Source organism: Myodes glareolus, chromosome 10 (assembly GCF_982192425.1).
Source record: "Myodes glareolus chromosome 10, mMyoGla1.1, whole genome shotgun sequence".
Lineage (NCBI taxonomy): Eukaryota > Metazoa > Chordata > Mammalia > Rodentia > Cricetidae > Myodes > Myodes glareolus.
Genome location: NC_142035.1, coordinates 87,577,309 through 87,605,261, shown reverse-complemented (window position 1 = coordinate 87,605,261; position 27,953 = coordinate 87,577,309). Strand labels below are relative to the sequence as shown.

Here is a 27,953-nt window from a genome sequence, read left to right as displayed (position 1 = left end):
ACTGAACTGAGAGCTGAACGCAAAGTCAACAGTGCAGCAATAAAAGACAAGGGAACGGGGTGTGGACGGGATGGGCTGGCTGAAAGCTGAGCCAACGGCAAGAGAAGCAGTGTGGAGCGTGGACGCGTCCCCTACAGCGGCTGAACCCAACCGAATATCAGCGAGACCACAAACTGCGAGGGAGAATGCCAGTCAGCCTGGCAGCACGAGTGTACTTGCACAGAGGGACAAATTACGATGCTCAGGCCACACGATCCCTTCCTTTAATCGCTGACACCTCGCTGGCAGGACCCAGCTAGGACAGAGGTAACTTCTGAGAAGACCTCTTCAGTGAGGGACTCCTGAGGAGTCTAGTTCTATGTCTGCCAGCCCGACAGCAAATTCCCTTGGTTGTTCTGTCTCACAGTGGACAGCACTAAGGTGCCCGTCATGTGTCCTCCAGGGCCATCACTGTTGACAGGAACATAGTTTCGCTGCAGACTGGAAACAGGTAGGAACCTAACGAAGGCTGGATGGAGATGGACACGCTGGGCTTGAAGCCGCTCTACACTGTGCCAGTTTCTTCTGCTCCTGCCCAGGGAAGGCAAAGGCAGACACTGTTCAGTGGAAATTTGGAAGTGGGTATCCTTTGTGGCCTCAATTATGCCGCTTGGTAAGGAAGTCTGCAGCACTTGGTCTGTGTGACCCTGACTTAACCTACTCAACAGCGAGCGGTTTGGGCTGCGGTAGAAGAGATGAAAAGTGGCTCAGCTGAGGCAGATCCTGAGTCAGCACACTGAATTTGAAATTAAAGGCATTGCTAAAATTGATATAAGAACACTGCATGTTCATGCCATTCCCCCAACACTGTGCCTATTTACCCTTCCTGTCTCCTGATGGTAATGATTACCACTTCTTGGGCACAGTGACACAGACCTTTAATCCCAGCACTCAGGAGGCAGAGACAGGAGGATCTCAGTGAGTTCAGGGCCAGCTTGGTCTACAGAGCTAGTTCCAGGGCAGCCCTGTCTCAAAAAAACAAAAACAAACAAACAAAGATTTGTGTGTCTTATCTATTACTATTTTCCAAACACACTGAGCACCTCCTCCTGCTGCCTCCTGAGTGCTGAGACTAAAGTCATGTTGCCACCACACCGGGATTCCCTACCTCTTTTTTAAAGTAAGGGTCTCAGGTAGTTCAATATGGCTCTGCACTTCTTATGCATCCGAGGCTGGCCTTATTCCCCTCACCTTTTTTTAGACAGTATCTCACTCTGTAGTCCTAGCTGACCTGGAATTTATTATAGAGACCAGGCTGACCTGAAACACAAAAGTCCACCATCCTAAACCCCCTAAGTGCTGGGATTAAAGGTGTACCACAATGTCTAGCACACTCTTGAACTCTTGTTTCCTCTGCCTCTGCCTCCTAGCTGCTGAGATGACTTGTGTGTGCCACCCCACTGCAGTGAAATTCCCATTTCAGAGTACTTACATTCTACTATGTGTGGGGATGCAGATAACAAAGACAAAAGCTTTTCAGGAAGTGGTAGGGTGATAAAATGTAAAAAGGGAGGTGTGCTTTTTACATACAGTAAAAGCAGGTAAGACTGTATACAATGTGGAGGCTAACCTGTTGGAGAAGACATCAATAGAGCATAGAGAAAAAGAGGAGGCAGCCAGGCACTGTGATGGAAGAAGCAGAGAGCTGAAAGACAGAGAGCTGGGAACCAGCAGCAAGGGTGTCTCACTGTCTGCCTTCCCGTTCTGCACGAGGATGCTAGCTCTGTCCCTGGTCTGTTGCAATCTGTTGAAGAAATTGCTCTATTAGTCCAGGGAAGGGAATAATATTGAAAGAAACAGAATTTGCTGGGCAGTGGTGGCGCATGCCTTTAATCCCAGCGCTTGGGAGGCAGAAGCGGGCAGATCTTTGTGAGTTTGAGGCCAGCCTGGTCTACAAGAGCTAGTTCCAGGACAGGCTCCAAAGCCACAGAGAAACCTTGTCTTGAAAACAAACAAACGAACAAAACAAAAAAAAGAAACAGAATTGAGGCTCCCCAAATACTCGAGTGGCTACTGCCATGGGGAACATGGGGACAGTAAAGATGAGGCACGGGCAGTGGGAACGCTGCTACCCTGTGCTGCCACCTTCCACTGCCACTGTTAACTGGCAAAACTGTCAGTGTGAAAGAGCACAGGGCGCCAATCTGCAGCACCGCTTCACACATCAGCTTGTGAAGTCTCCGACCGACAGGATTTAGCACTCTGTATCTGGCGGCAGTCACAGCGAAGCAGAGAATTCCACTGGATTATCCAAAGCATCTGACCCAAAAACGAGGAGTGAGGAGGACATTTTTAAAAAACAACTCCTGAACGGTTCAGTGAGCCAACTCGACATTGAACAGAGACACACAAATATCCAGCAGCCTCTGGGGCACAAGGTCACTTTCTTGTGCTTGTTCCTGGTCTTCGGGATCCAATTTCTTGATCTGAGCTCAGTCCCTCATTTTCCTAGCCAAAAGGATGGATGTGAAGCAGAGACAGGCCAGATGGACTGCTGCTCCTCATTGTCCGGCTCCAGAGGGGCAGAACAGCTCAAGTGGCTGGGAACAGGAGCACTAGGCAAGGAAGGGGGCTCAAAACACGCCCTCTGAAGGGAAAGGCTTACAAAAACTTAATCCACTGTATTGATTTATTTAGAGACAGGCTCTCACTGTGTCGTCCAGGCTGCCCTTGAACCTGGGACCCTCCTCTCTGGGCTCCCAAGTGAAGGGATTATGGATTACTATCATACTGCACCACACCACTCTCTCATTCCTTCTCTTTAGTTGTGTGTACTTATGGGACACAGTGTGATGGATAGTTCAGTACACATATGCTGTGTGTATGCAGTGTGATGGACAGTTCAATACATGTATGCAGTGTGCATACAGTGTGATAGACGGCTCAGTACACGTATGCAGTGTGCATGTAGTGTAATGGATGGTTTAGTACATGTATGCAGTGTGCATGCAGTGTGATGGGTAGTTCAGTACATGTATGCAGTGTGCATGCAGTGTGATTGGCGGTTCAGTACATGTATGCAGTGTGTATTCAGTGTAATGGGTGGTTCAGGTCATGTATGCAGTGTACATGCAGTGTGATGGCACATATGCAGAGTGTATGCAATGTGATGGTGGCTCAGTACACGTATGTAGTGTGTATGCAGTGTGATGGGTGGTTCAGTACGCGTATGCAATGTGTATGCAGTGTGATGGGTGGTTCAGTACACGTATGCAGTGTGCATGCAGTGTGAAGGGTGGTTCAGTACACGTATGCAGTGTGTAACGATCAGATCAAGGCAGCAAGCAGTTCCGGCTCCCGATCATTTTGTGTCTAGATCACTGGACTTTTCTAATTTTTTACATTTAATTTTTTGTTTTGTTTGAGATAAATGTGGAGCCCAGAGGGTGACCTCTAATGCCTCGTATCTTCCCCTATTGCTTCCTACCCGTTTATGGCAGTGGGGGTGGGGGTGACTTAGGTATCTCTCCTTGATTACTGTCTTTTAGTTTGAGACGCAGCCCCTCACGGGTCTTCATGGAGCCCATCAGACACCTAGGCTGGCTGCTCAGTGAGCTCCTGCCAGTCTCTGCTTTCCTAAGCACTAAGGCTAGAGACGCACAGCACCACGTCAGGCTTTAGGGACCTTATGGGGGTGCTGCCAGGGATGCTTTCTGCTCCTCATGCTTGTGCCCAGTCCCTTCTCTTCTAGTTTAAACAGAGACTGGCTTTGCAGCTGAAGCTTATATTCACAGCCAGAGATTTACCTGTGGAAGCCCATCACAGGTCCTAGGTTTGAGATGTGGGTGGGGTGGGGAGGGAAGAGGAGGAACGAGGGGGAGGGGGAAAGAGAGAAGAGGGAGGGAGGGAGAGAGGTAGAACTATAGTGTCCTTATCTGTGCAGTACTGAACTTTGAAATCCTCCTCTGCTCCTGAGTTCCCCAGCACCACAGTGCTTCCCTCAAGCCCTTCTCACACAGCTGTGAGGGAAGATTTACTGGATGGAATGTGTTTGCAAATCTGTTTTGTTCATTGGAACATGTTTATCAAGAAAGAAAGAAAAAATCCTGCCCCTTTTCACTATTTACTTTTTGGTGACTGCCTCCTGGGATCTGGAACTGGATAAACAGATGGACTTCCCGGAAGGAATCAGGCTGAACGCCAGGGTGTGTATATATATCTTAGTCTCAGTATATATGTGGCAAACAGTCTTTATCCAAGCAGCTGTGCTGGTCTGAGAGAGAAGAGAGGGGACAGTGTCTTATGGACTCCCAATGTCCCAAAAGTGTATCTCCCTGGTGGAACACTGGGCTACAGGATGCCAAAACGTTTTTAGAGCTCTCAGATGTATGAGCCAATTTCATTTACTGGCCTCTGGCTGTAGGAATTAAGGGTTGTGAAAGATTCAAGACTACTGCTTGTCATTGGTACTGGGTTTGTTCAGTGTTCATAAGTGCCCATGGTGTTCCAGCTATATCATCTATGATGATGAGAGAAGTCTGTGTACTTGCACAGATCCTGGAGAGGTGTGGATCCATGCTGTATGCGTGCACAAAGTCCACAGAAGTCTTGGGCTATCTTTCAGATACGTTAGAGAGACCCAGGTAGCCTGCTACTGCTGAAGGGGAACTGGGAGAGATTGTGGAGAATCAGGGCCCAAAACAACATAGATGTCTGTTGCAGGGGTGGGATTAGGAAAGTAGTTCATGATTCAGTTTACTTTCATAATTCAATGCGTACTTCAACCACAAGGTCTAAAAGAAACTTTAATTCCAGGGGAATTAGAAGACATATACCCCTCTGTTCCATCTGCTTCACAAATATAGTAAAAATGAATACGTCTTTCCTCCTTGAAAGTTTCATGTAAACAATGACTTTTAAAAAATAACAATATTGTCCAAACATGAAACTGCTGTCAAATAGAGCCAAAAGCCCAAACAAAACCACTGAGATGACACGGACTACATTCATTAGCTTCAGACAACTCAAGGCAAGAACAGTAAACGATTAGAGTCAGCAGACCAAGGTGCTATAGGTAATAGGCGTCATGAGGACGGGACAAAAGGCTAGCTTCTAACAAAGCTTCTCCAGATCTTTCCGCTGCAGTAAGCACTGAGAAGGGGGGATGCTGCCCAGGAAATGAAAGACCTCAATCGTTCCTCTTCAGTGAGCAGAGCCCAGGAGGAGGGTTCCAGGGCGCTCTCTCAAACACTCTTTAATAATCCCATCCAGAGCCTTTGATTTAAGGAACACGCTGAAGAATAAACAGCCTATTAATCTGAGTTTGCTGGTGTGCCTGAGTATTCAGAGCAGCAATGAACTAACCCCCTGGCTCTTGCAGGCATCCCAACTGCACGCCATTGCTGCTCCACTGCACAGCTTGGCTCTTCCTTCCACCTCTGCATGCAATTTGTCCTTGGAAAAGCTTCAAGGTTTGGGGGTCCCAATGGTTTCATCTAAGGATGTCCAGGCCAATCCGGAGTGCTAAGAATGGAAACAGCACATCCTTGTTCGGTCACCAGAAGGCACAGCCATGTGACCAGACTCAAATGAGAACTGTGTGGTAGTGTGACTGGGGAAGGAGACAAAGTCATCAGTCTGCCTCTTTTTGAGCCAAGTTGACAGCCACAGGCCTGGGAAAGGAAGGCACAGTTTCAATTGCTTCCTAGTCGTGGTTACCTTGGTGGCAGGAAGGGTTCTTCTACGGGTAGGCTTTGGGTGCCATTCTGTGGAAGCATTTTTGGAAGTTCTGCTGAAGTGAAAGTTAGCAAGAGCCTTTGGTTTTGGAGAAGTAAGGCAGAAGACAGGGCGACCTTCACCTTTGTTCTTTCAGTGTGAACCCCTCCTTAGAAACAGCCAGGCCATGAGGCCTTGGGCTCTGTGTCCTGCTTTGAGGCAACAGTGAACCTGGAGGAAGAAAGCAGGCCCTCAGTGGCTGTGAGGCTACAAGGACAGGCTAAGAGAGGCCGCTGGCTGGGGGAACAGGTAGCAACCTCTGTTTCACTGGCATTTACTTCATGCAGAGTATGTGCCCAGTCATGAAAGGGCCGGCGTGACAGTGGATATACTAATGTCAGTATCACCTAGCATATGAATGAGTGTGCAAACACACACACACTTTTATAATGCATATCCTTTTTACTTCAAATTTATATTACTAAGAAAAGCACATTTAGTAAAAACTTCCTCTTAAGAAAACAATTTCAGGCAGATGGTGGTGGCCCAGGCCTTTAATCCCAACACTCAGGAGAGGTCAGCCTGGTCTACAGACCTAGCTCCAGGATAGCCAGCCAGGTCTACACAGAGAAACCCTATCTTGAAAAACAAAACAAAAAATTTCAAAGATGTGCTTCTGAGGCAGCGGTTCTCAGTCTTCCTAACGCTGCAGCCCTTTAATATAGCTCCTCATGTTGGGAAGACGCCCAACCATAACTTATTTTCATTGCTACTTCATAAGTGTATTTTTCTACTGTTATGAATCGTAATGTAAATCCTTCTTAAGTTAGAGGTTTATTAAGGTGTGGAAACCCACAGGTTGAAAAACCATATTCTCGAGCCTCTGAATCTATGGTTGGTCTCCTGTGCGGGGAGGAGGGAGCATCTTATGAAAGACAAGGTAGAGGTGTGCAGCCCAGCACTGTTCCATGACTGCCCTCAAGAGGCCTCCAAGGACAGGGACCAAGCATGGGCTTGGGGGGCACACAGATCTAGGTCCGAGTTCCCCTGATGCCATTTGTTGATGGTCTTGGGCACTTACTTGAAACCAGTGAGCTTCAACCTCCTCATTTGTCAAGTGAGAATATCCTCATGGTTTATTGTGAGGAGGACATAAGTGCACCCAAACTGAGGATGCAGGACTCAACAAACCACCAATGTGCTTGACATTTGGACTTCTAATTGCAGGTACAACAACCAGACATGGCTCTGTGGCAGAATCCGAGCAGTAGCTGGGCACACAAACTGCACGGCAAGGAACGTCTTCATTGAGCTGAGCTCACCAGGTTCCTAGGTGTTCCTTTAGGACTTTAGAAATAAAAGTTTGAGTTCTGTGAGTTACTGATTCAAGAATAATGTGAGCTCAATGGCTGGAATTCTTGAGGCTTCATTTTTTGATTTGGGATATTCCCACCCTAGATTCTGGTATTGCAGACACAGCCTTCTTCCTCTAGGCTGCCACCTGTTGAAATACACAGATGTAATCTGAATACAAGGGGCTTGCAAGCATCGATCTGACATCAGACAGCCTTCCTCTGCAGCATTTATGGGGTCATAAAATGACAAACATTCTAGACAGGCTGAATCTACTAACCCTTCTGGCCCTGCAACTGGGGCTTTCTAACACTGCTTCTTGTGACTGCCCTCAGTACTCTGTGAGGCGGACTTCATTAATATTGATGCGCTGTAGCTTGTTAACCTCATTTGATGTTTATTTACAACCATTCTTCTCATATGCTAATGATGACACTGGGCTCTTCAGATAGAAGGTGGGGAATAAGACCCCTCTGCCAGCACCTCCTTGGCAAACTCCCGTCCCTTGAAACAGAAGTTTGCACAGAGGGAGTGAGGCCAAGTGGAGGGAATGCAGCAGAGAGGACAAAATGGTGTGAAAAGAATGTCTGCAATGTTCTGGGGGCAGAGAGAAGCCCAGTGCTGGCTGTCATGTGATGAGGTTGGGTTACACCCACCCATGGGTAACAAGGAGAAGCTGACGGTGGGATTTGAGGGCTGTTGCAGAGGACAATATGTCAGACAGACTCGGGAACTGGGGACAGACAGGAGTCAAGGACTGAAGGCCACTCTACAATTCACCCCACTTTCTACTATGATCTAAGAGAGCAGCAGGTGGGGACCTCTGTACAGCAGCCCAGTGCCTGTGGCGATGCTTCTCAGACAGCCTGGAGAAAGAATACACCCACCCACGGCTGTGAAATAGAAAGGCATGGGGAAACCACTGCCGTTTCTCTTCCTTCAGTTATGTAGGTATGGCAGAGAACAGCTGTTTAAAGTAGGAGGAAGACGTCAGAGGATGGGACACTACCCTTGTATCCTTTTGTTCCAGGGCGGCGAAGCCTACAGGCAACAGTGCTCAGTGAGTGAACTCTGAGTTGCCTCACTCATCCATTCTAAGTGTAGCAGCAACAGCAACATCTTCTGAACGTCCACTTCCGTTCTCCTCCCATGCTGCCTTCTTTCTGCCACTGTTGAGACAATTATGCCTGTCCTGCCTTGGGGGCCACACCCTCTTCTTTCTCCAGATCTGGCTTCTTTGAAGCACTTTGAAGATCATTCCTCCCTTGATGTGCCTTTCTGTAAGGCTGAAGGGGCAAGAGAAGAAAGAAACCTCCTACATTAAAGATTTAACCACATTTTACTTAAGCATGAAGTATTGGTTCTAACGGGTAGGTTTTATGTTTGAGTTGTTTGTCTGAAATCATTACCCCTTAGGGGACAGATTTCATCTTCTTTTAAGTTCTCTCTGAACTCAGTTCCTTTTAGAAGGATGTAATAATCAATAGCAATTTGCATTACCCTGACGATCTGCAGCTTGTCCAGGCCGGGGAAAAACACCTCAGACACCTGCATGCTGTTCTCGACTACAGCAGTGCTCTTCAACATTCCTGCACCATCTTCACCCTCAACCCCGCTGCACATGTGTTTCCTAGATGCTCAGCCATATGAGGTTTTAATGGCCTAGACTTATAATGCCATAATCTCTCTCTTTTATCCCTAAAGAAACAATTTTTGTCCTGCTGGAGGTAATATTGCCCCATTTGAAAATGCATGTTCTAGCTGAGTAGCACAGCCTGAATTCCGGTACTTGGATGGGAATGAAGCATGAGAATCAAGTTTGAGGCCATCCTCAGCAACATAGCCAGTCTGGGGTTAGCCCGAGGTAGGTGCATGAGATCCTGTGTTAAAAAACTAAGAGAAGTGGACAGAAGGGAGGAGAGGAGAGGAAAGAGAAAAGGAGGGAAGACAAGAGAAGATATTCGGGGTGCTGACTCATGTCTGTAATCCTGACTTTCAAGAGACTAAGGTGAGGGCTGAGGAGATGGCTCAGTGGTTAAGAGCCTTGGCTACTCTTCTAGAGGACCTTGGTTCCATTCCCAACAGTGACATGGCAGCTCATAACAGTCTGTAACTCTAAAACCAGGGGATCTGGCACCCTCACACAAACATACATGCAGACAAAACACCACCGCACATAGAAAATAAATTAATTAAAACAACAAGCGAACAAACAAAACACAGAGGGTGAGGAGGAGACCGCTGCGAGGTCAGTGCCGGCCCGGGCTAGAGGGTGAGGAGGAGACCGCTGCGAGGTCAGTGCCAGCCCGGGCTAGAGGGTGAGGAGGAGACCGCTGCGAGGTCAGTGCCAGCCCGGGCTAGAGGGTGAGGAGGAGACCGCTGCGAGATCAGTGCCAGCCCGGGCTAGAGGGTGAGGAGGAGACCGCTGCGAGGTCAGTGCCAGCCCGGGCTAGAGGGTGAGGAGGTAGCATCTCATTTACTATGTACTAGGACTGAACCTAATATTCTTTCAAAGTGAACATCAAACACAATTACACTTCTGTTCTGATTTAGAGGGGGGTTTATCTTTGTTTCTATCTAGTTAACTACAGTTCTTCCAAGGGAGAGGTCAAAACCCCTTCCCTCTTGCCACACTGGGCCTGACTTAGCCACAAAACAAACAGCTTACTTCTTGGCAGTGGGTTAACTTTTGACAACAGTCCTATTTGCACACTGGACGAGGCAATCAGTCCTCAAAAAAAAAATTTGTCAGGCCTGCAAAGACCCCCAAATACTTGGTTCTCCTCAAAGTCAACAATATGCTCCCTTGTAAGAGAATTGAGTAGAATGGAGTTCATTCTCTCATTAAATTTTTCCAGACTTTTGAGGAAGGCAGTGATTGCTATAACTATTCCCTTTCCAGAGGCAGAGACATGTTGGCATGGGCATTAGGCAGCTTAATGTAGGTCACTGAACCTTCATGCAAGCATCTTTTAAACCCCACAAAGGTTGCTCTAGGGGTTTCTAATCCTATGTCTTTTGGCTCTTACTTTAACTTAGGATGACCACACTCCATTAGAAATGTTTTAACAGTTGCTCTACCTCTGCCAACACCTGTTTCTCTCCATCTGCCAAGAGAAAGCAAAAAAGGTGTATTGGGAGTGTTAAGTGAGCCTCTGAGAATACACATCATGCTACATGCCTGCAACACCAACACTCAAGAGGGAGAGGCAGATGGGTCTTTGTGAGTTCGAGGTCACCCTGGTCTACATAGTGAGACCCTGTCTAAACCAAACCAAACCAAACCAAACCAAACCAAACCAAACCAAACAAAATGATATCAAAATGATGAAGAGAAAGAACCTGGGCTAGTCTCCAAACACTACCCTTTCACAAGCAGTGTGGAGACACACGCATAAATAACTGTATAAGAAGAAATGTAAGGGATCTCCCCCCCTTCCACTTTTCTAAGACAACCTGGCTTGGCTGAGAGGCATTAAACTAGGATGTGCTCCTCAGGAAATGCAAAAACCTGAATCAAGACCTCCCACAAACAGTCTTCAACATGAGAACTATTGTGCAGTCATGGGAACTGACCACATCTTAAAGAGCTTGCCACAAGTGAGTAGGATTAGAGGTTAGTGAGCCAAATAAAAATACTATCTAAAAGGGTTCTCTGCAAAGAGGCTTAGGCTCCTTTCGTTCCCAAGTAAGCCAGTGTGAGAACAAACCAGTCCCTCAGAATAAAACACCATGTATTTCTGTTAAAGAGTGATTCCAAGAGATAACTTGTAATCTCATGCTATCAAATAGGTCTGTACCTAATCCACTCGTCATATTCAATATCTAGTCTACTGAAGACGAGGAGGGAATGGCCCTGGGCAGTGCAGTGTATGTGGCCAGTATTGAAAAGTATCATCTCTAATACACTTGTCCTCATGAGATCTAATCCACATGGCAAAAGTTCTTTTTTATCTGAAGAGATGGAGATGAGCTGGTGTTGTGGTAAAGGTTTAAACGTTTTGCCAAGATCCAGAGGGTAAACCTTAGAGCCATCCAAAGGCGACAAGGGAAGCATCCACGTGTATGCAGTGTACTCTGTGCAGATCTTGAGCCTGCGGCTGTAGTTGTTGCCATGCATGCAGTGTACTCTATGCAGACCTTTAGCCTGCGGCTGTAGTTGTTGCTGTCTGTTTTTGTAAACAGCAAGTAAATCTTAGGATGAAAACCAAAAACAGCAAGAGCTCCAAAATCCATACTTGGCCTTAAAGAAAATGAATTGGGATTTATGAGAAAGCTCAGTGTGAAAGAGCACTTACCGCCAAGACTAAAGAACAGAGTTCAAACCCCACGACCCACACAGTGGGAGAAAATTGTTTTTCAAAAGTTATCTTCTGACTTCCACATTGACCACTCACATACATACACACAAATAAAAGTAAGGAGATTTGTAAAGGGGCATTTTCAAAGAAAATTATTTCCTCCTGGCTGCTATGCTAGGAACAAATCCTTTGCAATCCTGGCTGTGAGGAGTGCTTGGCTGAACCCCAGAGATCTCAGCACTGTCAGTGAACTGGGAAGAGCAAGGGATGGGTGGTCCTGTGCCCTCCTCCCTTCTAATAGGGGCCTCATGAGGTAGCCTGCTCTGGCCTGGATCCCTGGAACTGGTAGTGACCCTCCTGCCACTTGCTTTCAGTGCTGAGATTACAGCTGTGTGTGTCCCACACTGCCCAAGTCTTGTTCTACCAAGACAACTCTTGACTAGATCTTGATCTAGTCTGCTAGAAAGGTCTGGTATTCTAGTTACTTTGGAGGCTGAGGCAGGAGAACTTAAAGTTCAAAGTAAGTTTGGGGTACAGGGTGAGTTCAAGGCTAGTAAAGTAAGCTTTGTAAGACCCTGTTTTGAAGTAAAAAGTAGAGAGAAGGCTGAGCATGCGCTTGGCACTAATGTGCTTGTCATGCCTGTGAGAGGCTCTCAGTTCAGGCCCCAGTACTGCCAAAAGGAATTAAATTAAATTCAGGAAAAGACTAATCTTCATGGGCAGGTAGCAAAAACAAACAAACAAAAAAACAAAAAAACCACCTTTTCCTACAAGATGTAGAAGGCAATAAGAAGCAAGGCTCCTATCAAATATCTGCACCCACTGTGCTCCCAGGCTGCGAGGGAGGAAGGGCAGCTCTACTGCATCTCAGTGTCTCTCTGATCACAACTTGAGAAAAGCTCCCCAGAGAGAGCGTGGGTGGGGCCCAACTCTTCTGAGCTGGCAAAAGTCTCATTCTGTCATTTCAAAGGCAGTCAGCCAAGTTTCTGTGTGACAGCTTAGGATGCTAAAGTTTCACTGGGCCTGGGGAGAAAGGCAGAAGGAAAAATAAGGAGGCTCCCCTTTTCAGACATAAGGAGAGAGCAGGCCCACTGAGTCCACAGGTAGTCTTGTCCTGGTTCTGTGCTCACTTAGCATCTATGTGGGAAGTGAAGGACTAAAGTAAATGACTTGCTCAAAGTGACATAGTTGGTCACAGAATTCAGGGCTTCACTGCAAACAGAGACGGATTCAGGTTATCCAAGTACTGGGAGAGGTTTCAGAAGTAGAAACCATTTTTTTTTTCTTGTTTTTCAGGACTGGGGACTGCACTCAGAGCTTTGCAAATGATTGGTAAGTTCTCTACCACTATAGTACCAATTTTAAATAGAGAAAAGGAGAGCTGGGGGTGTGGCTCAGTTGGTATAGTGTTTGCCTGGTACGCACAAAGCCCTGGATTTGATTACTAGCGTCTGGTAAACTGGGTGTGATGGTGCAAGCCTGTGATGCCAGCATCAGGAGGTAGAGGCGGGAGGATAAGGAAGTTCCAGGCAATTATCCGCTACTTAGTGAGTTCAAGGATAGTCTGGGCCATCTCAAACTGTCTGAGAAGGGGCTGCTTAGAAAAAGACCTGTGAGTCCAAAGCTTATTACAATTCTGTGGTCTAACCTCAGAAGTACAGACAGATAGAAAGATAGATAGATAATCCTATAGCAGTTACATGGAAAACAATTTCATAATCAGAAGTTTAAGGAACAGACAGTACTTTTTGTTCCATACTTGTGCCCAAATACAATTCGGAGTTGCCATGTTGTATTCCTGATGGAACAGATCTCCACAGTCAGACAGTGAAGCATGTCATACCTTTGAAAGGCTAAGGTTATTGTTTAAATGAAGAAAGCATGGCTGAAAAGATGGTCTAGTGCTTAAGAGTGTTCGCTGCCCAATCATGGGGGCTAGAGTTCATACCCTACAAATGCCATGACTCCAGTTCTGAGGGACTCAACATCCTCTTCTAGTCTTTTTTTGGTTTTGTTTTCTTTTCTGTTTTTTTTTTTTGTTTTTCGAGACAGGGTTTCTCTGTAGCTTTGGAGTCTGTCCTGGAACTCACTCTGTAGACCAGCCTGGCCTCGAACTCACAGAGATCTGCCTGCCTCTGCCTCCCGAGTGCTGGGATTAAAGACATGTACCACCACCGCCTGGCCTGACTGTTTTCTTATCCTGTTCCTGGATTTTCTCCTTGACATCTTGTTCAGCACTATCTAGAAAAGCACCGCCCAGCAGAATAGAAGCCACTAACCACACAGAGCTTAGAGTACTTGAAATGGGACTAAAATAACTAAGGAACCTTAATTTATACTTAATTTAAAAAGTCAACCTTATTGAGTTATGGTTGACCTAAATCTACACATATGGATACACACAATTGGTACTCTTGGACACTTGCGCACATCTGTGAAGTTCCCACCACCATGAAGATAAGACTCATCCTTTCTTTCCACAGAGGCTCCTTGTGTCCTTTGTGGGGTACAGTAAGAACACTTGATAAAATCATGAGATCCAGCCTCCTAAAAAATATGGCATGCAGGTTTACGGACAATGCCCCCCTCACCTCATTCAGCCACTTCCCACCTATGAGGCTAGCCCTGACCTTACTGACGAGGAAACGTGCTCCAAGAGCTTACGGGACTTACCACGACCACTCAATACACATGTACACGAGTAGGACTGAAGCTAGACTTCCCAGCTACTGGTCTTTGCTGTCATCACCTTCCTCCATGCACAATGCAGCCCTCACTGTAAGGGATTGTCTGGTCTTTGTAGGATGTGGTTAGGACTTTGTTAAGTTCACCATATCTGGCACCAAAACAGTGATTGGCATAAGCAAGCACTCAGTAAGATTTGGGGGATGAAAAATGAATAAACAGAGCAATGATTTTTTTCTCATTATTCCCTCTATTCTTGTATTACATCTAAAGTTAATTCAGCTTCTTATCAAACAGTAATATCAGTTTACGTCTCTTGGACTTGGAGCTGTGCTGTGAGGGTACACGGTATCATACCTTTTTGTTTTCTTACCTGTGTGTGTGTGTGTGTGTGTGTGTGCGTGTGTAAATGCACACATGTGTATATGCATATAAGCATGTTCCTTTGTATGTGTGTGTGTGGAGACAAGAGATCAATGCCAAGTGTCTTCCTCAATTACTTGTCACTTTATATGTTTAGGCAATTAAGAATATTTTGTATGTATGTGTGATGTGTGTACATGTGTACACGATTGTGTGTGTGTGAATGCCATGACGTGCATGTGTAGATCAGAGAACAACTTTGGCTGGTGCTTCTTTTCCTCCAGCATGCTTGAGACAGGTCTCTGTAGTTTACTGCGCACGTGCCAGGCTATTAAGCCTGTGATCTTTTAGCGATTCTTCTATCTCCACACCCATTTCACTGTAGAGGCACTGGGATTACAAATACTGTCTGCTGCACTCAGCTTTCTGTGGGTTCTGGGGATCTGAACTCAGGTCCTCACAGTGGCACAGCAAACACTTTTCCCCGGAGCTGTGTCCCCAGCTCTCTTACTGTTCCAGATTAGGTCTCTCACTGAACCTGGAGCTTATCTACCTATCTCTCTGTGATGCTGAGGATCAGACAGGGAAGGATTCTATCTCAGCTATACCCTAGCCTCTAAACTGAATTTTTATTTGCATATTACATTTATATATTTCCATTTGATTTGTAAAATAAACCTTTGCTCAAACTGTCTGCTAATTATTGGACCCTGAGTACGGGGCCGGGAGTGTGGCATGACTCTGCCACCAGTTCTGGCCCTCACCTTGACTGAAGGCCCCAGGGAAGAAGATAGAAGCCTGTGATGAATGTTCTCAAAATGGTACAATAATTGACTTATTTCCCTCGGGTCCCCACAAGATGTCTTATGAGAAATGGCCTTTGAATGCACTGTCACCATGTCGTTTAGGATCCTGTATAGAAGTGACTGGCAGATTGCACTTACTATAAGGTAGACGATGGCATCTTTGCCGCCTGCTTTTATAAGACTTGGTATTTTCTAATTGCTCAAGGCTGGAACATGTTCACCTATAACTCAGAGGTAGGAGCTGGAGAGAAATGACAGCAGAGTCTCCGTCTCCACTGGAGTCCACCTCCCGGGCACCACTTGCATAGTAAACCTCGTTGTTTTCAAGGAAAGGTCTTACTAGACAGCCCAGGCTGGCCTCCCACATGCTTAGAATCTCTAAAGTTGACCTGAAATGTTCTTAGCTTATTAAAAAGATTGATTATGAGCATAAATTAGCTTTTGCTTATCACCTTGGGTTCTCCACTATGAATTAGTATCTGAGATCATACAGATAATATATACAAGGACTTACTTGTTCCTGTGTTTATTTATTTATTTTTTAATTGTGTGTATGTTTGTGCAAATGAATGTGTGTGTATACATGTGACTATGTCAGATACCCTGGGAGCTGGAGTTATAGGTGCCACTATGTAGGTGCTGGGAACTTGAACTTGGGTCCTCTGCAAAAACAATGTGTACTTTTAAATGCCAAGCAATCTTTTCAATTCCTTGTTCCTGTTTTTCATATGCATTTCCTTTTCACCAGTTGTGTCTTAATTTTTATTTCTTTTTTGTTTTGTTTGTTTTGTTTTTTGAGACAGGGGTTCCTTGTGCAACAGTACTGGCTGTCTTAGAATTCACTGTATAGACCATACTGGCCTCAAACTCACAGAGATCACCCTGCCTCTGCCTCCCAAGTGCTGGGATTAAAGGTGTGCACCACCATTGCCCTGCTCAGTTAGGTCTTTAATAGCTCCCTTTTGTTACTGGCATATGGCTAAGGCTAGTGATGACTTGTAATAATTATTACTTATTTATTTATTTTTTAAGGACAGGGTTTCTTTGTGTAGCCTTGGTTGTCCTGGAACTCATCACTCTGTAGACCAGGATGGCTTTGAACTCACGGAGATCCTTATGACTACTGGGATCTTGCCATTATTTTTATCTACCACCACTGACAAACAGTAGTATAGGTTGTGGATTCTCTCTTCCCTTCTCCCTTTTCCTCCCTTCCCTTTTCCTTCTCCCCTCACTGGTGTTTGTGTGTGCATGTGTGTGTGTGCACAAGAGCACTTGTGCACCAGAACAATTACCTATGTATGAGTGTGTGTGTGTAGCCCAGAGGTTGCTGTTAGGTGCCTTCCTCTACAGCTCTCTGTGTTAGTTTAAATGAGAATGTCTTCCATAAGCTCAGACATTTAAACACTTGGCTCAGTTTATCACCATCACAGCATAAACTTTACACTGGATTGGACTGAAAAGATGTGTTCTTCTGACAAAAATTAAGTCAGTTCATCTTCACATTTGAATGGGCCTACCCTGAACTGGGAATATCAGGATCAAACAGGACCAGATTGCCTCAAGGGTTCAAAAACTCTCCCACCATCTCCGATGAAGTACTCAACTAGGATTTAAGTCTCTTCCATAGTAAATGCCCTGAGGTAACTTTGCTTCAATATGTAGATGATTTATTACTGGCTGCTAAAGGTGGACAGGACTATTTGAGAGTCACCAGAGGCCTTTTGGACACTCTAGCCCAGTTTGGGCTTTAGAGTTTTTAAAAAGAAAGCTCAAAAGTGTTCACCCCAGGTAACTGACTTGGGATGTGAGCTGAGAGAAGGGAAAGATTGCTGTCCCAGGCCCACATAGCAGCCAAATCCCAAGTTCAACTACCAAGTTAGGGAATTTCTGGGAGCTGTTGGATATTGCTGTCTTTGGACACATGGGTTTGCTGAAATTGCCAAACCTTTGCACTATGGCCAGGAGAAACAACCCTCTGGAACGGGTAGATGAACATGAGCAGGCCATTAAGAACTTAGAAGACATCCTGGTAAGACCCCCACATTAACTCTCCCTAATATCTCCAAGCCCTTTCATCTTTCCATTCTCGAAGGAAAGGGCATTATGATGACTCCTTCCATCTATGAGATGCTCCCACAGTTGCTGCTACCGCAGCCTTTCTGTCACCTGTCCCAGGACTTGTTGTTGGACTACAAAGAGAGGGTCCTAAAGTAAACTGTCTAATTAAAAAAAACTACTAAAAATATTACAGCAGGAATATTAGCAGAAATTAATCAAGAAATGGGAGAACTGAGAACAACAGCTTTCAAAATAGAGTTCCTATAGATTACCTGTTACTTAAGCAATCTTGGTTGTCAACAATTTCTTGGAGTGTTCCATTTAATAGCTCTGAGTTTTCTCATGCCATTGACAACCTAATTGATAATCTATGTAAAGAAATAGACAAAATCTCTCAAATTTAGACTGGCCAATAGGGCTAGAATGGTCTCTACTAGTTATAACCAGGCCGCCACTATCCTGATCACTTGTCAGATAAGCAATTCTAGAATCATTGCTGCCCAACAATATTATTAACATAGTCCCCTATCAAAGACTTGACAGAGAAACATGAGCCAGGGGGGATGGGGAGCCTGCCTGACTCCATTTTGAAGGCAGGAGACTTTATGCTGTATTATTAAAAATAAGTTTCTATTTACTGAGTTGCTCAATGTTTCCTGTAACCTGATCTCCCCCAAGCCATGACCTTGACTTGTTTTGGGGAATACCCTTATATTCCCTGATCTTCCCTAATCATATGACCACATGATTTCTTTTAGATTTTTTCCCTGTATTTTCTTATTGCCCTGTTGTCTCTGTAAAACTAATCATGATTTTACTCCTTTAAAGGGGCCCAAGAAATGGATTTGAGGCTGCTCTCTTTAGCTCTATTAGAAGGCTGGTCAACTCTCAGGTGCATCCTAACCAAAAATCAAGCTTGCTTCAAATTTGACTCAAATTGTAGTAGTGGACTTCTTCTCACCATGGGGATTAACAAAACCTCACTTGTTCAGTTGGAATTTACAGCTCACTCTTGCTTGATCTGGAAAGCCCTATCCCCCCCCCCTCTTCAAACCCCACACTCTGAACAAAGGGAAGGCACCAAAAAGCTCAGTTCCATGTTCCTGGCACTGCTAGCAGCTCCTCCCCTGACGGTGTCAGCAGCTCAAGCCCTCGCCTAAAGTGCTCAGCTTTTGACCACACTTCGGCACAAATCCTGCTTGTAGCAGAGCATCACCTCTAACCTAAAAGCTTATATAGTTTCCTTGTTTTAGTTAGGGAGTGCACTTCTTTGGCCTCAATCTCTGGAACTAGAGAACCTGCCTAAGAGTTGCTTTGCTCAAATAAACTTGTTCCTATAGTTTTTTAGTTTGGCTTGATCCGGTTTACTGTGTCAGTGGAGAAACCTATTACCACCTACTTCTAGCTTGCTCTCTCTTGGCCTGGCCTGCATGGCAACCACTGCTGCTTGACAAAGTTCTAGCATTTTGACTTTGCAGATCACAATTCTCCATTTTGAAGGCAGGAGTCATTACACTTTTACTTTTATATTTAATGATTCTCTGTTAGGATTCAGGCATTATGCTGGCCCCTGTCACTTGGCAGGACATACCCAGGGAGTACCCTGGCCTGTCCAGAGTCCTATGGCTACTACATGTGTACTCAGGTGCAAAGGTTCCTTTTAAGAGAAAGCTCTGCCCACTTCTGCTCTCTCTTTCCCACAGCTCTTGTGAAGAGGCAGGCTGGTCCTTGCCTCTTCTTCCCTTTCCTCTTTCTCTCTGTATTTCTCCCCCTCCCCCATTTACCCTTCTCAATAAACTCCCCACTTCAGCTCTGCCCCGCACGGCATAGCTGTCTTTCACTCACCGAGGCCTCTGGCTCTCACCTGCCAAAGTCTCTTGCGCCATTTTACATTTGTTAGCTACTGAGCCCTGGCTCAGAGTTTGTGGTTGATGGACCACAAAGGTAGCCTGTGCCAATCATATTGGGTCCTCCCTTAGTCTCTGGACGCTGGAGATCACAAGCTTAGGATCTTCCTTCCCTCCCTCGTGTAAACTATAGCCCCCATAAATCAAACCACATAGCCCCTTATAGGCTCCCTACATTCTGCCAGTGGACTGGTAGTTGGAAGTGCTGTTCTTTCCCCCTTCTCTTTACTTGCCTGTCTGCCTCCCCCCTTTCCACTACTGCAGTGGTCTCTGGGTCTCCCACCATGGCTGAGCCTGTCTTGTGAAGGCTCTTCCTTTCACCTGGAAATGCTGTCTCACTCTCCTCTTCAAAACGTCCCCTCCATCTCTGGCACTGCCACCACTGCACTATTCAGCCAGGGGTGGTGGGCTCCCCTTTCCTGCCTGGCTGTGCTCCTACTCTGTCTCTGTTCCCACCCTTTCTGATGCAACCCAGGCAGGTGTGTTCCCTCTTTCCCACCCAGTTGTAGGCTGGCAGTATATGCTCAGGATGTTTCCTATCTGCTTCATGTATGAAAGAATGTGTGGCCACACAGGGTGATTCTGACTGTTTTAAATGTATGTTTTATGCATCCCGTATGTCTGTCCTGTTAATTGGGTTTGTTAAAATTTGCACGACTGCTCTAAATAACATGTGGTTTCTCAGTGCCTTGCAACAAGTGGGCAGGCACCATCTTAGCTAAGGATAGACCATATGACTTAATCTTCCAGCCATGGCCAATAAGCAGGAAGCAATAAGAATGCAACAGGCACTCCCATCCCTCCCCACCTTTTTATAATATGAAGAAGGCGAGAATGTTAGGAAGGATTCAAGCATTGCACTGGCCCCTGTCACCTGGCAAGATAAACCCAGGCAATACTCAAGCCTATACACGGTTCTATGGCTGCTACATCACTATATAGGCAGGTACAAAGATCCCTTGAAGAGACAAGCTCGGCCATTCCTGCTCTCGTTTCCTGCTGCTCTTCTGAAGAGGCAGCTGCTCCTTGCCTCTTCCCTTTACCCTTCTCTCAATAAAGTCCTCATTTAAGCTCCCTCTGCATGGCATATTGTCTTCTGTCTGCCAAGACCTCTGGTTCTCACCCGCCAAGGTCTCTCGTGCTGGTTTACAACATTCTCACTATGTGTTATGGGAGTCCCTTATACCTTTCTCTTTGAGAAATTTTAAGAGGGCGTTGAAGGATGAAAATGTATAAAATGGCAGCCTCTTTGAACAAAATAATTCATTGAAAAAAAAATCCTTGCCACTGTGGAACTATATAATGTGATAACTCTGCCTGCTCCCTTGTGTAAGTTAACACCAAGCTGGTAGAAAAATGTATATAAGTAACATGCTTGATAAATAAGGTATATTTGATGATCAAGATTTATAAATTCCTAAGGTCTACTCAGATTCACAGTGATGTTTGTCTAGCTTTGTCTTTGCATACTTTAATTAAGCTTTAGCTATTTGGATAAAATAAGTCATATAAAAATAAACTGCATTAGTCTACAATGGAGTGTCTGACTTGACCCCATCCCCAAGTCCTTTCCCAGGGTCAGACATTTAGACAAAAGTCTGCATTCCCTCAGTGGTTTGAAGGAACGTCCTGCTGGCGACAAAGGGAGTCATTCTCTTTATCTTTGGCAAGTGGAATTTGCGGCTTTCCATTAACATACAACTGTAGGCCCACTAACTTGTCAAGGTCAATGCTAGCTTCCACAATCCTTGATCACAAGCCACACCCCAACTCACAGGCACTCTTTCTCCCATTTAATCCTTTGTGCGATTACAGAGTATAAAAAGTGGCCTTTTTTTTTTTTTTCAATAAGGCACCATACATCCAGATTCAACCTTGGGTCCTGTTAGTCTCCTCTTTCCCTTCACCAACTCCATACCTCCCCTCTGGGATTTGAACCCTCCTGGAACTGAATTCTAGCACTTTCTGCTTCAGGTTTGTGGTTCTTAGCCTGCTGCTCCGGCCAGCATGCCTGGTACTTGCTGCCTGGCCATCATGGATTCTAACCTAGAACCATAAGCCCCAATAAACTTTCTTCCAAAAGCTGCCTTGTCATGTTGTTTTATCACAGCAAGACAAAAGTTTATGAATACACTTTCATGTTATGTTTTAAGACAGGGTCTCTCACTGAACCTGACACTTGCTGTGTGCGGCCATGCCTAGCTTTCGCAGTGTGCCGGGGATCCTAGCTCTGGTCCTCATACTTGTGTAGCATGTGCTTTTGCCACAAAACCATTTTGTAGTCTAGTATTGTGGCTTCAGCATTTATTACTCAAGGTCCCTGGTGAAACTACTAGGAAATTACCTCACCTATAATGAAGCATTTAAACTCTGTAAATATTGGTGTTAACCCACCAAATAAGAATAAGACCACTACTATAGTTTGCAGCAAACTTTAATTAAATACTGGCCAGGTGGATGGGCTTTGGTCAGGTCCATACCCAGGTTCCTGGGAAGTGGCCCAGAATCACAGTTTGTAGTGGTTTAAGAAGGAAAACCCATAATTCATTGCATTTTCCACCAGGTCCAATCAGGGGCAAGCATACTTCCTGACATACCTCCATCTTATGACACCCCCCCCCCCCCGCCCCATGTGGTCAAGCACATGGGCGCAGATGGGTAAAACAAACTTGTTTAGGGGGAATGATAATCACGTGACTTGTTATCACCCATAAACCATAGTCTCCAGCATTTCAGAAACTATCTGTCCTTGAGCAAGGTGTTAGGATTGAGGCATTACGCTGACCCCTGTCGCCTGGCAGGATGAACCCAGGCAGTACCTTAGCCAGCCCAGGGTCCTATGGCTGCTATGCCACTAAGCGGGTGCAAAGGTCCCTTTAAGAGACAAACTCCCAATCTCTCTCCCTGCTGTTTTTCTGAATAGGCAAGCAGACCCTTGTCCCCCACAGTGCCACCTCACCCCCCCTTCCAACCTTTTTTTTTTTTAACCCTCCTTTCAATAAACTCCATAATCAAACACTTTCTGCATGGCGTATTTGTCTCCTGCCTGTATTCCCCACCTGCCATGGGACCCACTATGGTTTCTCTTGCACCGTAATCATAACACAAGGGGCTTTGCTGATCAGAGGCATTTTGTTTCATGGATCTCTAAGGCATAGTAGTGAAAACTTAAAATATAACTTTGGCTCTCACAATTGGCGGCTTACAAGCTATTTTCACTCATGTTCAAATTACTGACTATGTTTGTACAGTGTAGAGGTTTGACTGCTGTGCTTGAGACACTAGGGAACATTCACCAGTGTCAGATACTAGACTGAGGGTCTGTCCAATGTTTAGTGCAAGTCAAGACATTAGTAAAATTTAGACTCCTTAAGGTGTAATGATGTCTTTAATTCACTCATCTTATCAAAGTAGCCCAGAAAATTACTTTGTCTACCTGGATTGGGAAAGTTCTTAAGTTTTAATTTACAAAGCATTAGACAGAGTAGCCAGACGGTGGTGGTGCACACCTTTAATTCAGCACTTGGGAGGCAGAGGCAGGCAGATATCTGAGTTCCAGGCCAGTTCGGCTTACAAAATGAGTTTCACGACAGGCTGGGCTACATAGAGAAATCATATCTTGAAAAATAAAACAAACAAACAAACATAAGCAATGCAAAATAAAGCATTTGAGAGTCCTTGAGGCTAATGAAGGACTCTCTGCATATGCATATGAATACAAATGTAACATAAATAAAATAAATCTAAATCATGCAAGGATTTAGCTATATGGGTTCTTGCTTCACTGCTTACATGCATCTTTTGTTGATAAGACACTTCTTTGTTCATTTACTCCTCCCTAAAATGCCCTCTTTGTTCTCAGGGAAGGTGTATGAACTAGCAAGTCTTAGTTGTGACACTTTAACAGTCTTTGATCAATTTTAATTATGTGTATATGTGCACATCTTGTGTCTGAGTACTTGAGCGCCCACCGAGAGAGACAGTCCAGGAGTTGGCTCCCCTGTGGCTAGAGTTACAGGCAGTTGTGAGCTGTCTGATCTGGACAGTGGGAACTGAATTTAGTCCTATGAAGAGGCAGTGTGCAATCTTAACTGCTAAGATATCTTCAGCTCCAGCTGTGGCATTTCTTAAGAAACAAGAAAGACAACTCTTAGAAAGACAAGATGGCTCAGCAGGTAAAGGCAATTGCTACCAAGCCTGAGGGTCTGAGTTTGATCCTGGAACCTGTAGCACGAATTCTAAAGGTACAAATAATAAAAATCCAGAGTCAGATATAGGGGTTAATGCTCAAGACCAGAGAAGCAGAACACTAACCTCTAGAGAGTTCTTTTACCCCTACCAATGCTCAGACCAAAGGGGCGACCCTGTCCTCAGAATATATCTCCAGACTACATCTGTCTCCACCAAACCTCAGACTGCAATGAGTTCCTGTCTCACTCTGCTTTATATTTCTTTCTTCTCCCAGTCATATCACTCCTGTCTCCACCTCCCTAGTGGTAGGATTAAAGGTGTAGGATCCCAATATAATGACCTGTCCTGCCCCTTTAAGAGACGAGCCCCGCCTACTCCCTCCCCCATCCACCACAGAACTAGGCAGATCTTCATTCCTGCCTGCAGCCTGAGCCCTTTTTTTTCTGGCTCTCCCTCAAAGAAGCAGCTTTAGCCTCTCTCTCTTCTCCCCAATTCTCCTCTCACCCCCTCTGTTTCTCTCTCCTCTCTTTCTACCTCTCTCTCTGCTCTTCTCCCTTCTCCTCTTTCTCTTTCCCCTCCATAACCACTAAATAAATATCCAAGCTCACTCTGCATGACCCTCAGCGACCATGGAGGACCCTGAGGAGTAGCTCTAGGTGCCAATCAAGTAAGTTCTCTGTCTTTTTTAATCAATAACTCAAGTAAAATTTTATCCTTCTCAAAGATCTCTGATGCAATTTGACAACCGAGAGGTTTTATCCATTTAAAAAAAACAACCTCACCAAACAAATTTCAATAAAATACAAATACAAGCTATTAGGGCATGTACCCGCAAGTTATAAAGGTATGAGGATAAGTGCATGCTATCAAATTTCTCTCACACTGCTTTCCATAGTCTTAAGGATACTTTTCATTATGCAAAAATATCTGTCACAGACATTCTGATACAAACTTATGTTGTAACAAGCCCAAAAAATTCTTGTAAGTTCCAGAGAGCCAAATTGAAGGCTCTACCTTAAACAGGTCAGATAATACACCTCTCAATTCCCTGGTCTTAAAATATTTTTTTCCTAAACTTAACTTTGTCCTCTGTTCTGCCAATACCTTAAACAGGTGTAAAAGACACCAGACATTTCCATACCACAAACACCAGACAGGAGCAAAGAGATCAGCTATGCCAGGATGTGACCAGCACCCAGCCTTTTCAGGTTTTTCCCCAAGATGATGCCCACAAATAAGCAGGAAGCAGTCTTGAGAATCCACCGCCCCAATTCCTTTAACCTGTTGTGCCCAAGCTTCCACCTTTTTATTATTATTTAAAAAAAGAGAGAGATGGGAATGTAATGATCTGTCCTGTCCCTTTAAGAGACAAGCCCCGTCCACTCCCTCCCCCATCCACCACAGAAGCAGGCAGATCTTTATTCCTACCTCCTGCCACTGAGTCTTCTTTTCTGGCTCTCTCTCAAAGAGGCAGCTTCTGCCTCTCTCTCTTCTCCCTACTTCTCTCCCCTCTCCGTTTCTCTCTCTGTTTCTCTCTCCCTCTCCTCCACCCTCTCTCTGCTCTTCTCTCTTCTCCTCTTTCCCTTTTCCTTCCTTAATCCACTAAATAAATATTCAACCTCACTCTGCATGGTGTGTCTATCCATGTCTCTGCCTCTCGCCCTCCATGTGGCTCCCTGCCTGGGACCAGCTGCCTTGGAGACTTGAGGCATGGTCTCAGAGGTGTGCCTATCTGTCTTGGTCTCTCACCCACCATGCGGCTCCCTCGCTAGGTTCCCTGCCTGGGACTTGCTGTTCCTTGCGGCTTGCAGGTCACTTGGGGAACAGTGTTGTACTCAGGGACTCCCTACCTGGGACCTGGCTGCCTTCTTGGTCCACTGTGGTCTCAGGACTCATGGCCTACTGCCCGCATCTGCTAGGGGACCTGTGGCATGGTCTTATGACCCGCTGCCCACTGCTGCCACTCTGGGACCTGCAGTATTTTATTTAAACCATAACACCCAAGTGCTGGCATCACCTTTGTGTGAACTCTGTTTCTCTTTGAGACAGACTGAATCAGATATAGTCCAGGGTGGTCTTGAACTAACAGAGATCCTTCTGCCTCTGTCTCCCTGAGAGCAGATTAAAGAAAGGTATGTGCCACCCTTCCCTGGCTTCTAGTGGCTTAGCTCTGCATTCTGATCTTCAGACACTCTTTGTTAAAACACAAATAAAATATCACTACAGGAACCCATATGGTAGAAGGGGAGAACTATGCCTGCAAGCTGTCCCATATCTCCACATGCATATGGATGCACACTAGTAAATATATAAAATTTTTAAAAATTAGTGCTGGGATTACAGGTAACTCTGAGTGAGAACCACTCAGCAAAGCTGGTCCTGAGCCTTAGAAACTAAGAACTAAAAGAATGATTTACTGTCTTACTCCCCAAGTTATGCAGTAAATCATAAAACAGCTAGAGATAACTGATACACATTCTATACCATGCATACTTCCATCTCTCTGCCAAAGGTGAAACACAGGCCCAGGTGGCTGAGCAAGTTATTACAGCCATGTTGCTAACAGTGGTAAAGCCGTGACACAAGGGCCACATTGTTTGCTCTGTTACAATATGTCTATTCTGTTAATTACTTTATTAACTATTGATTGCAAGTTTAATTAGCCTGCTACTGAGGCTCTTACTATGCAAATAATGAGTTAAAAAACAAAAGGTTTGGTTAAAGGCATAGTCCACAATTACATTTCTAGGCCATCAGCATGACAAGAAGCCATCGATGTGCACACATCATCTAGTCCATGTTCCTTCTGCTTGTTCACAGTGATATCATGAAGATACAGCTGAGAACTGCTGAAATCTAATTAAACCAGAAAAATATACTAAATACTGCTATACTGAAGAAGATTCCTTCCATGTTAGTCTTGTTGTTTCTTCAGAAAAGGGAATGCTGGGATAGGGAGACATCTCAGCCAGTGAAGTGCTTCCTTAGGACATGGGTGTGGAGACTCAGGAGGCAGAGACAGATAGATTCCTCGAGCTCACTGGCCAGCCAGCCTATCTAGTCTAATGGTGAGCTCCAGGGCAGTGATAAACACTGTCTAAAATACAAGGTGGGCAGCTCCTGGGGCTGAACTCTGCCTTCCACATGCACTTTTCACATGCAGTAAACACATCCACACACACACCCACGGAAAGATAGACAAAAGGACACACATACACAGACAGACAGACACACATGGACAGATGGGTGAAAGGACACACAGACAGACAGACAGACAGACACGCGGTATTTATAGTACCTCTTCCTCCTCTTCAGCTACTGTCATTACACCAGACACAGTGGTGCTAGCCTTAAGTCTCAGTATCTCAGAGGTGGAGGCAGGCAGGCAGATCTGTGAGTTCAAGTCCAGCCTGATACATACTGTGAGCTCTAGGCCAGCTAGGGCTGTGTGGGGAGACCTCCTTCTCAGCACTATTATTCCACCTGTCACTGATACAGATAAATAAGCACACTGACTTCCTTAAATAACCACATTTAAAAATTTTTTACTTTATTTATTTTTATTTTTATTTTTTGGGTTTATTGGAGACAGGGCCTCACTAGGTAGCTATGGTTGTCCTGGAACTCACTATGTAGACCAGGATAGTCTTGAGCTCATAGAGATCAACCTGCCTTTGCCTCATGAGTGCTGGGATTAAGGGGTATGCCATTACATCTGGCTACTTTTATTTTTAAATTTTATGTATGTGTGTGTGTGTGTGTGTGCGTGTGAGTATATGTATGTGAGTGTAAGTGACCACAAGGGCCAGAGGAAGGTGTTGCTAGGTCAGCTGTGGTCTGATGTGGGTAGCAATACACACTGGACAGCAGATTCTCTCTCTAGCCCCAGCCATTATTTGATCTTGTGCTTAGGGCTGCCCTATGAAGTACGCTCTTGTTATTTCCACTTCACAAATAAGGATTCTTGGCTTGCAGAGTGAAATCACTTGCCAATGTGATTTAATAAGAAATAAAATAGCTGGGATTGCAAAGTCCTTAACTGCTTCTTTCCTTTTTCTTCTCTATGCACCCTAACAAGCTAGAAGTGGTTACAGCATCCTTTTCTGTGTACTGACAAACTATTGCTGCTGCTCAGGTGAAGAAAGTCAGCTGAGGTGGATGCCAGCATTGTCTGCCTTCAGCTCCAGCCTTCTGAGGGTCTCAACCCATCCCCACAGGACCACAGCTTTCCTCCCTAGGCTCACTTTCTCAGAGCCCACTGGGAGGAGGGAGGTGGCCTGTTACCACACAGCAATGCTGACTGTAGTCCCTGACCCCAGTGTTACTTTACCTTCCAGTCCAAAGAGCATTCTTTTTGACAGGAAAACAAACCGAAGCTGAAATATGGGTGAGTGCTCTATTTTCTTCCTTTATTTGGTTAATATTACATGACTCGCCTGGGCATCATCTTTTTTGTTGCTGTTGTTGTTTTGGTTTTTTGTTTGTTTGTTTTGGGACAAGATCTTGCTGTATTGATCAGGTTTGCCTAGAACTAGTAATCCTTCTGTCCCAATCTTTATTCAACCTGTTACTATGCCAGGCTCATTAAATTA

At 45.2% G+C, this 27,953-nt stretch overlaps 1 protein-coding gene and 1 long non-coding RNA gene across 3 annotated transcripts in view; one reads left to right on the top strand and one right to left on the bottom strand.

The window, feature by feature from the left end:
• The window catches only part of Cstpp1 (centriolar satellite-associated tubulin polyglutamylase complex regulator 1), a 167,344-nt gene that overhangs the window by 50,458 nt on the left and 88,933 nt on the right, over nucleotides 1–27,953 (bottom strand). The gene's annotated exons all lie outside the window — the stretch shown is intronic.
• LOC146892623 (uncharacterized) lies at nucleotides 93–7,070 on the top strand. 2 transcript variants are annotated; one of them, XR_015739129.1, is made up of 2 exons: nucleotides 93–490; nucleotides 6,922–7,070. It is a non-coding gene; the product is annotated as an uncharacterized LOC146892623 (long non-coding RNA). The 2 variants fall into 2 exon arrangements; XR_015004117.2 differs by lacking the exon at nucleotides 93–490 and adding an exon at nucleotides 3,931–4,184.